The following is a 12105-nucleotide window of genomic DNA, read 5'->3' on the forward strand; positions in this document are numbered from 1 at the left end:
TATAGAAGGCTGAAGTAATTATTTTAAAGTTCTGAGAGATAAATTACTGACAAGTGTAATGGTATGTCTTTCAAGCACAAAAGCAAAACAACTTTGTTTTTGGTCATTCCAAAAAATAAATATTAAAAACTGAAACTAAATAATTTATTACCCAGAAATGCTCACACATGTATTTTCCTAAAAGATCTACTTAAATAAAAGGGCAAATTGCCCCAGAAAGGTTGTCTTATCTAAAGACAAAAAAGAATGATGAGCATTATTATGTAATTATAAGCAAATAGATTGAAAAAGCTAATTGTTATAGTGTTAAAAACTACTGGAAAACAATTGCAAGTAAATTTTAAGAGGATTATCAGAATAAAAATGTTCTAAGAAAGAAGGAAAATTTTCTTAAAGGAAGATGTATTAGTCCATTTTTATGCTGCTGATAAAGACATCCCTGAGACTAGAAAGAAAAAGATGTTTAGTGGACTCACAGTTCCACATGGCTGGGGAGGCCTCACAATCATGCTGAATGGCAAGGAGGAGCAAGTCACATCTTACTTGGATGGCAGCAGGCAAAGAGAGAACTTGTGCAGGGAAACTCTCTTTTTTTAAACCATCAGATTTCATGAGACTTATTCACCATCACAAGAACAGCACAGGAAAGACCCACCCCCATAATTCAGTCACCTCCTACCATGACACGTGGGAATTCTGGGAGTTACAATTCAGGATGAGATTTGGGTGAGGACACAGCCAAACCATATCAGAAGATCTGAGATACAAGAAAGTATGATGAATAAATAAATCTAAACAAATGTTGACTACAAATAATTGAAAATAATATTTAATTTGCATATAATTAATACAATTAAAAAGCAAGACAACAGCGTATCAGTTATTGATAGTGGTGGTGATTGAAGTTGTGTTCAAAGGTCCTTGTATTATTCCAAAAGTGGGTAAATATACTGATTAAACTGTATTGAGTTGTGTATGCATATTAGAAATTAGAGTAAGCACTAAAATTATAGAGTTCAAGACTGCAATTCCAAAACTAGCAGACAGAAAAACTAAGAAGAGGGGGGAAAAAACCTAATTAGCTCAAAAAGACGAAAAGGAGAAATTTTTTAAAAGCACAAATATACTGTTAACCAAGTGAGTGAAAATTGGCTACATACTTGAATTAAAAGATGAAGAATGACAGATAATACATTTTAACTAACAATGTTATGCTTATAAGCAACCCACTTAAAAATATAACACATTAATATTAAAAATAAAATTGTGAGAAAATAACTACCAAGAAAACAAACCAAAGGGAGCTGATACAGCTTTAAAATCAGATGAAATAAAGTTTAAGATCATGAAAAACATTGTCATAGATAAAGAGGGTTAATCCATAAAGTAAAACGTTAAAAGTTGGCAGAACTACAAGAAGAAACTGGCAGATCTCGTCTGCTAAGAAGTAGAAGGTAAGTTAATGCATCCTAGGCAGTACAAGGAAGGTTTTTCAGAAAAGATGAGACCTGTATTGGAACTCAAAGGTGCGGAAGTTGGCAAAATAAATAGGGTAGAATTGATAAATATCAGGAAACAAGTTTACAAAAGCAGAGAACATAGCATTTCTGAGAAACTGCAAGTGCTTTAATATGACTCTGTGCACAGAGGGCCGGTAATAATGAGTAAATGAAGAACTAGCATACTAGTTTTATGCACTTAGACTTTATCTTGAAAAATGTGGAAAATCACTGAAGAACCTTAAGCAGACAAGAGTCATAGTCAAATTTTACTTTGAGACCAATAATTCTGGTGGTGCTGAGCATAATGGCTTAGAAGGGATCCAGACTGCATTTGTGATGAAACATACATGTTTCTGGTCTCAGTGCTGGAGAACCATAAAGTAGCAACAATGACTATAAAATCAAACATCAGTCCACATGATCTGGGCCTTACTGCTCTTTGCAATGCCCAGATAATAAGTTTCCAGTTCCACTAAGTGTTAGTGAATACCCATCACTTGGCCAAATATAGGGGTGTCTTACTTTTCCGCCAGGTTGCATTCCTGAATAGTCCTTCATTTACATTTTTTAAGTTAGTTAATATTTATTGTGCAAACTACTACTTCCAAGCATACTTTTGTAGGCACTGGGAATACAGCAGTGGGCAGAAGAAAAAATTCCCTTCCTTCATGGAGCCCACATTCTGTGTGTACATCTGTGTGTCTGTGTCTCTGTGTATTTGTACATGTATAGGAAGATACAGACAATAAACATTCCACATAAGTAAATTATATAGGACATTAGAGAGTAATAAATACTATGGAAAAATAAAAGAGAGTAAGGGAGATGGAGAGTGCCTAAGCAAAGAAAAGATTATGATTTTTAGGTGTCATGAGGGAACCTTGCTAAGGAAATATCTGAACTAGGACTTGAATGCAGTGAGGAATAAACCATGCAAATATTGAATGAACAGTATTCCAGGCAGCAGCAACAATAAAGTTAAAGACCCTGGAGTGTGATTGTGCCTGGTGTGTTGAAGAACATCAAGGAGGTCACTGTGGCTGGAACAGAATGAGGCAGAGGGGAAACAGATTAGATAGGACCTTGGAGCCTTGGAAGCCACTGGGAAGCTTTGATCAGGGAGTTGGTCAACAGCATATAACTGATGCATTTATAGTGTGTGTTAGGAATAGCCTGAGATGTATTCAAGTAAAGACTTATATTCCCCCTTCACCTTCCACCCTCCTTTCTTGCCATTTCTGATTATTGAAGGTATAAAATGAAGCAGTACCACCAAGGCCATGGTAAGAGAAACAAACTCACTTTGACTCAGTATCTACTATGTGCTAAGCGCCATGCTAGCAACTATACTTTTATCTCAATTCAGCAGCAAAATCAGTCTATCAGGTTTCAGTGGCACAAAGAGAACACAGAAATATTTTAGTCAATTACCAAATGGTAAGCTATAATTTTTTAATAAGTACCCCCTGCATAAAGAAAAGATAAATGTTTAAGTTGGTGGATTTCTGAATTACTCTGCTTTGATCATTATATGAATGTATTATATATGTATTCATTATATGAATGTATATAATGATTATGATCATTATATGAATGTATCAAAATATCGCATGTACCTAGAAAATATGTACATCCATTATGTATCAATAATAATTTTTTAAAAGCTCCCAATCCCTCTCAAACATTTGCTAAGGGCACTGTGGCTGTTTGCAGCCCTACATGCAGAAATCTCCATGAACATGTAGGGTACAAGGCAGAGAGAACTGAGTTCAGTCAGAGCTGAATGGTGCCTGGAATGTGCCCAGCCTCCCAAGAAGATGTCTGTTTACCCTCAGCGAGCAGTCACGGTGCCCTCTGCCCAGGAGGGCAGGATTAGCTTTGAAGCAGGGTTCTTTATTTCTCTTTTTAGAAAAGCTCTGTTGAAACATAATTGATATATTTAAAGTTGCACATATTTAATATACGCATTTTGATGAGTTCGGACATATGTACATACTTGTGATACCATCACCATAATCAGCGTACTAAGCATATTCATCACCCGTCAAAATTACCCTGTGTTCTTTTGTGGTTTGATTTTGTTTTGTGATAAGAGCACTTAACATGAGCTCTATCCTCTTAACATACTTCAAAGGGTACGATACCTTATTGTTAACTATAGGTACTATATTGTACAGCAGATCTCTAGAACTTATTCATCTGGTATGACTGAAACTATATAGGGTTTTTCATTTCTGTGGCAACTCTCTATTATTAGACTGCATTAAAACAAGTCATTGAGAATAGCAGTGGGGTTGTGGTGTGTGGCAGTGGCTGCTGCTATGGGAGGTTGTGTGCCTGGTGGTCATGAATTGTGCCACCACTGGCACCATTTGAGAATGATGGAATGCTAGGACACACCAGGATCAAAAACATCTTGCCGAGGTTCTTATTCTTGATGGAAATAGATTTGTATTTCATAAATTATCAGATAAAAACCTTTGTGTCTTAACTAAAAGTAAAGTGGGGGTCCCAGTGACGAGCTTTGCAAAACCCCCACATCACATAAGCACATCATATCAGAAGACAGTAGAAAGAATTGTGAACATCAAGATTGACACCAAACATCTGGCCCTTGAAAAGAGAACATGTAGCCCTCCCAAGGGAATTCTAGTAATTGGAATGGAATGAACTCTATCCAAGTATCTGCAAAACTCCTAAATGAGATTAACAAATCATTGTCCACTGTTGTGGAAGAATTTTGGGAAATGGGAAAGGTGCTGGAAGACTAGAGACAGATAAATTTTATTGCTGAATCTACTATGTTGGGGAATTTCAAGAGCCAACAAGCTTCACATTGATCAAAAGCAATATTCTAGAATGGATTTAATAGGTGGGTATATGAGTACTTTGAAAAGCAAGTGTCCTTGGGATCCTGTATATGCTCACCAATAACAAATCACGTTACTCTTACTTTAATTCCTTGTTTGACAGATTTACTATGTCCATAACACTAGTATTGCACAGTGAAATCCAGATTTCAGTAGTTGACAAAATCTAACCTGAAAGTCTTCAGAAAATGTTCATGTATTCAATTCTACACATTGAGTATGTGTAAATGGTTGGATGACCATACTCAAAAAGTGTCAATTCAGATATTCTAGAGAATTATCAATATATGAATGAAGATATGTGGATAAAGGATCCTTCATACCCAGATAATCTATGATTTTAATACTCTTACCTGATTACTATCACTATTAACCGTGGCTAAAAAGCCTAGAAAAAAGGTGACAAATTAAAGTGATTTAAAGAAAACACTAAGTAACTAAAATTGCCTGCTCCATATGCCCCCCAAAATGGTTACATAATCTACAGTCATGTAATTAATGCCTCAAAAATAATGGAGTTGCATAATTTACGCAATGTTAGAATTCAGTGCCACCTAAGGTGCAACTCTACCATCTTGTTTAATCCTTTCTAAAATAAAGAAATATATAAACATATACTGATTTTAGATGCTTAATTTTAAAACAAAAATATAATCGCTATGATCAGGCAAGACTATTCTAGAATCCCTTATCATCCATTCTCCATTTACTTCAAAAATCTGATAGTAATCTAGAAGGCAAGAAGGCTTGAATGTCCACACATTTGGATATAGGCTTTCAGAGGCTCTCAGATCTGGGGTTATAGTAATTATTGCTATGTTAACAACACCATGAATACTACACTTTACAGTCAATTTAAAGGAAACTTAGGGTCATTTTTACTGTGTGTAATGATATGTCTTTCTCATTAGATTTAGAGCCTAATCCCCATGTAAGAGGCTACTCGCATTTGCATTAGCTATATATACACTATCACAGAATGATGGACAAAGATTTCTCTCTCCCCTCAAAAAGGAAAACCATTAGCATTTACTGGGTGCTTGCTAGAAGAGCATCATTTTAGGATCTCTAAGTACTTTAATTAAAACATAGAACCTTCCTTCAGGAAGGTCAGAACTCATCTCCACCAGGAGCAACACTTTATGCACAACAGAAAGTTCCTGTTCTTAGATTCCTACTGCTCTGGGTTATCTTAGACTGGTCTAGTAGATCTAAAATAGGTCAGGTTTGATCAGATAATTTGTAGTGCTTCCATTGGTCAGAGCCCTTGACATACGTAGGTCTTCCCTAGTTTTGAGGAGGAACATTGCTAACTCACATTTGTGATGAAAGTTCACCCAGATCCCTGTAGCAAACTATGCCGGTGGCTTTACTACAGAGGTACCTCTCTGGCAGATTTGGAGATTTCAAGCAAATGCATCAAACCCTAATGTGCTATGACAGGAGGATTTCCTCCACCAATCATAAGTAGAAATGCCTGGGAGCTATTATTCAATAGGAAACAAAGCTCCTTCAGCTGAAAAGCAATTTGCAGACTGACACTCCTGCTACAGCAATTTTTATCATGAATTTGTACTTTGAATGGAACCTACCTTAAAAAAAAAAAAAAAAAAAAAGACAATGTATCTTATATCCTGGATGTTCCAGATTTTGAAACAGAACATTCATAGCAGAAAGTATCAGTTTTCGGAAGCTCTTCTGCTCTGAATTAAAATACCTGAGTTAGGTTTGTTTATCAGTCATATAAGTCCATGAAGCAGAACCATATGAATACAGTCCCTGTAAAGTTATAGTGAGAAAAAATAGACATATGGACATCCTGGGGGAAGAGGCGGCCATGTTCATTTTCCATTTGCCTACCCCAGAACATTCCATATTGTGTAAAATTTTTCCATGCATGCGCATCTCCAAAAATGAAAATAAGAATTATAAAACAGCTTTGTGAGCATGGTGCCAGCAGAAGAGTAGGGTAGGGCTGGATGCATAATCAACCTTTATGATGTAAGGACTGCTGGCAAGCAGTGTGGGCCAGCAGAGCACACGGGAAGCTGAGGAGCGGCCATAGATACACTGGAGACTGGAGACTTCTCTGTCCTAGGCTGCATTGAGATGTATGCATCAGGCTATTGTGCTTTTTTTTTAAATACCAATTCTAGACATTTTTTTTCTTTGTAAAATAAGGTTATCAAAAAGAGGAGCAAAGAATGTTTCCGCCAGTTTGTGAGTGTGTGGCAATGGGCAGGAAACCTGGCGGGCTTCAACAGAAAGGGAGTGGGAACCACCAGGAGATTGGAAGAGATGCTTTTGCAGGGAGCTTGAGAGAAAATTTTGACACACATCTTCCCCAACCTAATCTGCAATACAATGCTTTAGGAGAGCTGGGCACCGTGTTAAAACCTGGTTAAACTAAATATTGTACTGTTACTGTTTTCTTCTCTTGGTAAACACTGACTTGGTAAGAAAAAATGATATCCTTTGTATATGAATTTGTTCTCCCGGTAATAATAATGAATTTGGAGCTATTTTTGCTGCCCAGGCAGATATTATCAAGCCAGCTCACTAAGCTTAAGTGAGTAATCCACGAACATTCATTTATTTAATAAATTTTAATTAAGCATCTACTCTATGCCAGGCACAGTGCTTGGTACAATCACAATAGAAATATTGCTTCTACTCCAAGCTCCTGCTTATTGAAACTATACCAGGGAGGCCTAGCTTTCCCAGGTCATCCTGGGGCCCTAAACCCACAGCTCCTAGCAGGGATGCTCATCCTTTCTGATGTTCTAATACTATATAATTAGGTATGTAATTAGGTACTGTGAGCAACCTTCACTCCTAAAAGAATGATTAGAGTTTGTTTGCCCTATACATTAAATTGAAAATAATTTGGTGTAGAACTTTATAGTAGACTTCAGGATAACTTAAAACATTCTCAAATACTGAAATCTAAACAAGCATTCTGCAAGAGCAACTTTTCTGGGCCCTTTTAACATTTGTCATCTCTATTGACTCAAATGAGTCAAAGTAATTATTCTGACACTTGAAATTTTACCTTTAACGTTTCCTAGGAAACATAGCTTATACTCACCTCTACACTTCTTGTGGGTTCATTTAAAGAGGAAGTAATCTGGAAAACAGCCATGAATAACAGAATTACCCAGTACCTTGATGTTTTCTCATTTCTCTGCCGGCATTCAGCCCAACAGCTGTCACTGTACCTCTATAGGAACTTAGTTCTTATATGGCAACTTGAGTGGCATCGAGCTCTGATAGAAGGTCATAACATCTTTGTTAGAAATAATATGCAAATTTTTCCAAGAGGTTATGTCTCAAGTTTCTATTCTAAAGGCAAGAAAAGTCACAAAACAAATTTCTTTGTAGATCAAATATTAAGAGGTGAAGAAAATTAATTTCCCTCTGGCTTTTGTCTTGGTTGACAATTCTTCTGGGATAAGGTTGATTATTTTTATGATTCCTCATGGAGACTGTCAGCTCTGCCTGATTAACTGAAAACTAGCATAAAAAGATTGTATAATGAATGTTATTCATATAAAATTATTCCTTTTAGAGGCTAAATAAGAAAATTTGCCTTACGCAGAGGGAAATTTGGCACTCTATGTTGGTTGTCTTACTTTGATTACCAAAAATCACTTTTTGAATCCTGTATGATAACTCCCACATTTTAGAGTAGCAATTGATCTCAGAGGGAGTAAATAACATGGCCACACAACTATTATGTGGTCAGACAAGGATTTGAGTGCGGTAATTATTAACTGGGAGTGTCCATGAGCACGTGTGCACACACACACACACAAACACACACACAAGCCTCAATTCCACACGTTCTGATTCAGTAGGTTTAGGGTGGAGCCCCAGTAATCCCAGCACTTTGAGAGGCCAAGACAGGTGGATCACGAGGTCAGGAGATGGAGAGACCATCCTGGCTAACACAGTGAAACTCTGTCTCTACTAAAAAAAATTTTAAAAATAAAAAAATAAAATAAAATTAGCCGGGCATGGTGGCAGGCGCCTGTAGTCCCAGCTACTTGGGAGGCTGAAGCAGGAGAATGGTGTGAACTCGGGAGGCGGAGCGGAGATCGTGCCACTGCACTCCAGCCTGGGCGACAGAGCGAGACTCTGTCTCAAAAAACAAACAAACAAACAAAAAACCCTCCATAGGTGATTTGTGTGCTCATCCCAGTTAAGAACCACTACCCAATATGCTACTTCAACTTTAGAAGGGCTGTGAAATGACAAGAACGCTCCCCAAAACATCTGATTAACAATTTAAAAACATGCCATTGATAACATGATTTTTTAAAATAGGACCTTTTGAAGGAAAAGAAGAAAGGGTGCAGTCGTATGGATTCTTTAAGAAAAAAAAAAAACAAGGAGAACCAGGGTTAGCAGGAACATTAAGTAACACTTTGAATTAGGCATTACCGTGTACAGTATAATGAACTCAATTTCTGAGTTGTTTAACCACTGAGGAATATGTATAATGTATATTCAACATGTATATTATTTAGAGTCAACATATATATTATATATAATATATACTATATATATTCAACATATATATAACTTACCCATAATAGGCCTAATGCATTTATTTAATGTTTATGTATATTAAAACTGTTAGCCTTTTTAAAGAATGGAAAAAGGACTTTAGAGGCTTTTCTCTTACATCCAAAGTAATATATATTAATTCTCAAGGGATTTATAAAGTATTACAGGTCAGAAAGTCTTTGTGTCTATTCCAGAAAATGAAGTTACTTACTAGAAATTTCAGTGAGATCTTTACTAGATGGATTAGACAAGTTCTAAGAGAGTTGGACATTGTAGAAGGATTTTTTTTTTATTTTAAAACAATGTGCCTAAGTCACAAAACTTAATAGTCTCAAAATAGACAATGGATTGAGTTCCAAAAGTTTATTTCTTAGCAAGTCTATTAAATTATAACAAAGTTATGTACAAATTATAATAAAGTACCCAATGAGAGTTTGTAAAGGAGGTCACAATGTAGTTGAAATGTCATATAGTTTCCTTGAAAAATGCTTGAAAATAATACTTCTATACTTATTTAATAGTATTTAAACCAAGTATTTAATTGAGTAGCCATAGTAGGTATAAAAGCACTGTTGGAAATGGCAGACAAAAAGCAAGTTTTAACTTTGCATGTTGACTGTACCCTAAAGGTACCCTATGTGGATTATTTACTTAGTAAATTGTGTTAATCATGATCTCCATTAAATGTTTAGAAGAAGATTATTGAAGAAAAACAAAAAGAAACCCCAACTTGTAAAAAAAAAAAAAAAAAAATTAAAGTAGTGGGTCTCAAATTTCAATTACCAAGAAACTGAAGAGTTTATGTAAAATGCAGATTCCATGCTGTAATTGCAGAGATTCAGATTCAGAAGGTCAGATATTGGAAATTTTATATTTCTAACAAATACACAGTAAGAAGCACTAAAAATTTGTCCATAACTGTACTGCTTTTTGCTCATCCCAGTATAATTTTTAATAACACCCACTCCCAGTCTCAGTGTACTTATTTGGATGATAAATTATGGTCAACGGAGGTTTAGAGTATGTAGAATTCTCTAAAGTCTTCCAAGTTGTAAAAAGCACCGCTCCTAGAATTGTTAGGACTCCCTGCCACCCTAAAGTCACTGGTACTTTGCTGTGTGGTGGTCACAGAGCCATCTCTCAAAAACTCATAGAAAATGCAAGTATTGTTGAAACCACTCTAAAAGAGGTCTCCTTTGGTGTTTTCTTACTAGAGAACCCTGAGTCCTGGTTTTTTGTTGGTTGGTTGGTTGATTGGTTTTTTGTTTGTTTCTTCTAGTAAGTTCTTATCTACCATGTTCTCATATTACAGTCATCTTAGGAGGTCATTCCGAGAAACATGAAAAGCAAGAATAAGAGCCCCAACATAGAAAACAAAACATATTTGGGTAACGGTGGGAAGAGCAGAGTACTCCAGGCATAGAAGGAGAAAGAAGGCAAAAGTGCAGATTGGACCACTTTGGGGCACAGGATAATGGGGGGGGGGATTGTTATTACGTGGCTCCTGTGATGGAAATTATTGGGAAAAAAACTATTTAAAAATGAGGGTCCAGCAGGGCAAGGTGGGTTACATCTGTAATCCCAGCACTTTGGGAGGCCGAGGCGGGTAGATCACTTGAGGTCAGGAGTTTGAGACCAGCCTGGCCAACATGGTGAAACCCCATCTCTACTAAAAATACAAAAAAAATTAGCCAGGCGTGGTGGCACACACTTGTAATCCCAGCTTCTTGGGAAGCTTAAGCAGGAGGATCACTTGAACCTGGGAGGCAGCTGTTGTGGAGAGCTGAGATTGTACCCCCACATTCCAGCATGGGCAACAGAATGAGACTCTGTCTCAAGAAGACAAACAAAAAAATGAGGGTTACTCAGAGATGAAACTTTTCTTAACTTTTTCTTAAGAAAAAGTTAACTGAGAGTTAACCAATTTTCATATGGTTAACTGAGAGAACACATATGAAAATACTTGGTAAACAATAAATACTTATGAACCATTTTCAGGGTCAAGGATGTCTGAAAGAAAAAAATGGAACCAAGAGAAGAAATAGCGAAAGAAAGGGCAAAAAGGAGGATAGGAAGTATGCAAGCTGTGGCTCCATTAGGACAGGCCTGGAAGTGAGGAAGGGGAGGACCACAGCCTAAAATCATGGCTTTGTTGGGAATGGGGGCCAGTGGAAGGGAAATATTTCTAAAACTAATTTTAAGAGTAAGTGAACTCTCTAGAAAATATTTTTGTCTTACAATTGATACTGTGCTTCTTCTTAAAAAAAGGAGGTGGTATCTATTCTCTCTACACTTCCCAAATCCTGTCAGTCCTGTTCATACTACCAAAACTGACCAAGGCAGGAATGGTTTTCTTGAATATTTTGTTCATCTTCCATGACAGATGTAGAAGTTCAGGTACTAAAAGTTTGCTATTTAGTTAATATTCAGGCAAAATATATTTTCTATTTGTTAATGAACAATGGCACATGAGGGGAAAATGTCTGTATACATGAGGGAGAAATGTTTGTGTAATGAGATTTTTTTTTTAATTTTACTTTAAGTTCCAAGATACATGTGCAGAACATCAGGTTTGTTACATAGGTATATGTGTGCCACGGTGATTGGCTGCATCTATCAACCTGTCCATGAGGTTTTAAGCCCTGCATGCATTAGCTTTTTGTCCTGATGTTCTTCCTCCCCTCGCCACCCCCACCCCCTCGCAATAGGCCCCAGTGTGTGTTGTTCCCCTCTCTGTGTCCCTGTGTTCTCATTGTTCAACTCCCACTTATGAGTGAGAACATGTGGTGTTTGGTTTTCTGTTCCTGTGTTAGTTTGCTGAGAATGATGACTTCCAGCTTCATCCATGTCCCTGCAAAGGACATGATCTCATTCCTTTTTATGGCTGCACAGTATTCCATGGCATATAAGTACCGCATTTCTTTATCCAGGCTATCATTGATGAGCATTTGGGTTGGTTCCGTGTCTTTCCTATTGTGAATAGTGCTGCAATAAACATAAGTATGCATGTATCTTTATAAAAGAATGATTTATAATCCTTTGGGTATATACCCAGTAATGGGATTGCTGGGTCAAATGTTATTTCTGGTTCTAGATCCTTGAGGAATTGCCACACTGTATTCCATAATGGTTGAACTAATTTACACTCCCACCAACAGTGTAAA

General features: G+C 36.8%; 1 protein-coding gene and 1 long non-coding RNA gene across 7 annotated transcripts in view; both read left to right on the forward strand.

The window, feature by feature from the left end:
* KCNQ5 (potassium voltage-gated channel subfamily Q member 5) overlaps positions 1 to 12105 on the forward strand; it is a 564981-nt gene that overhangs the window by 258091 nt on the left and 294785 nt on the right. The window lies entirely within an intron of this gene.
* Positions 669 to 12105, forward strand: part of LOC103883786 — a 42423-nt gene continuing 30986 nt past the window's right edge. Inside the window, exon 1 of the long non-coding RNA XR_646137.4 lies at positions 669 to 6483. This is a non-coding gene — a long non-coding RNA (uncharacterized LOC103883786). The remainder of the gene's footprint in view (positions 6484 to 12105) is intronic.

The sequence above is a fragment of the Papio anubis genome, chromosome 6 (assembly GCF_008728515.1).
Source record: "Papio anubis isolate 15944 chromosome 6, Panubis1.0, whole genome shotgun sequence".
Taxonomy (NCBI): Eukaryota; Metazoa; Chordata; class Mammalia; order Primates; family Cercopithecidae; genus Papio; species Papio anubis.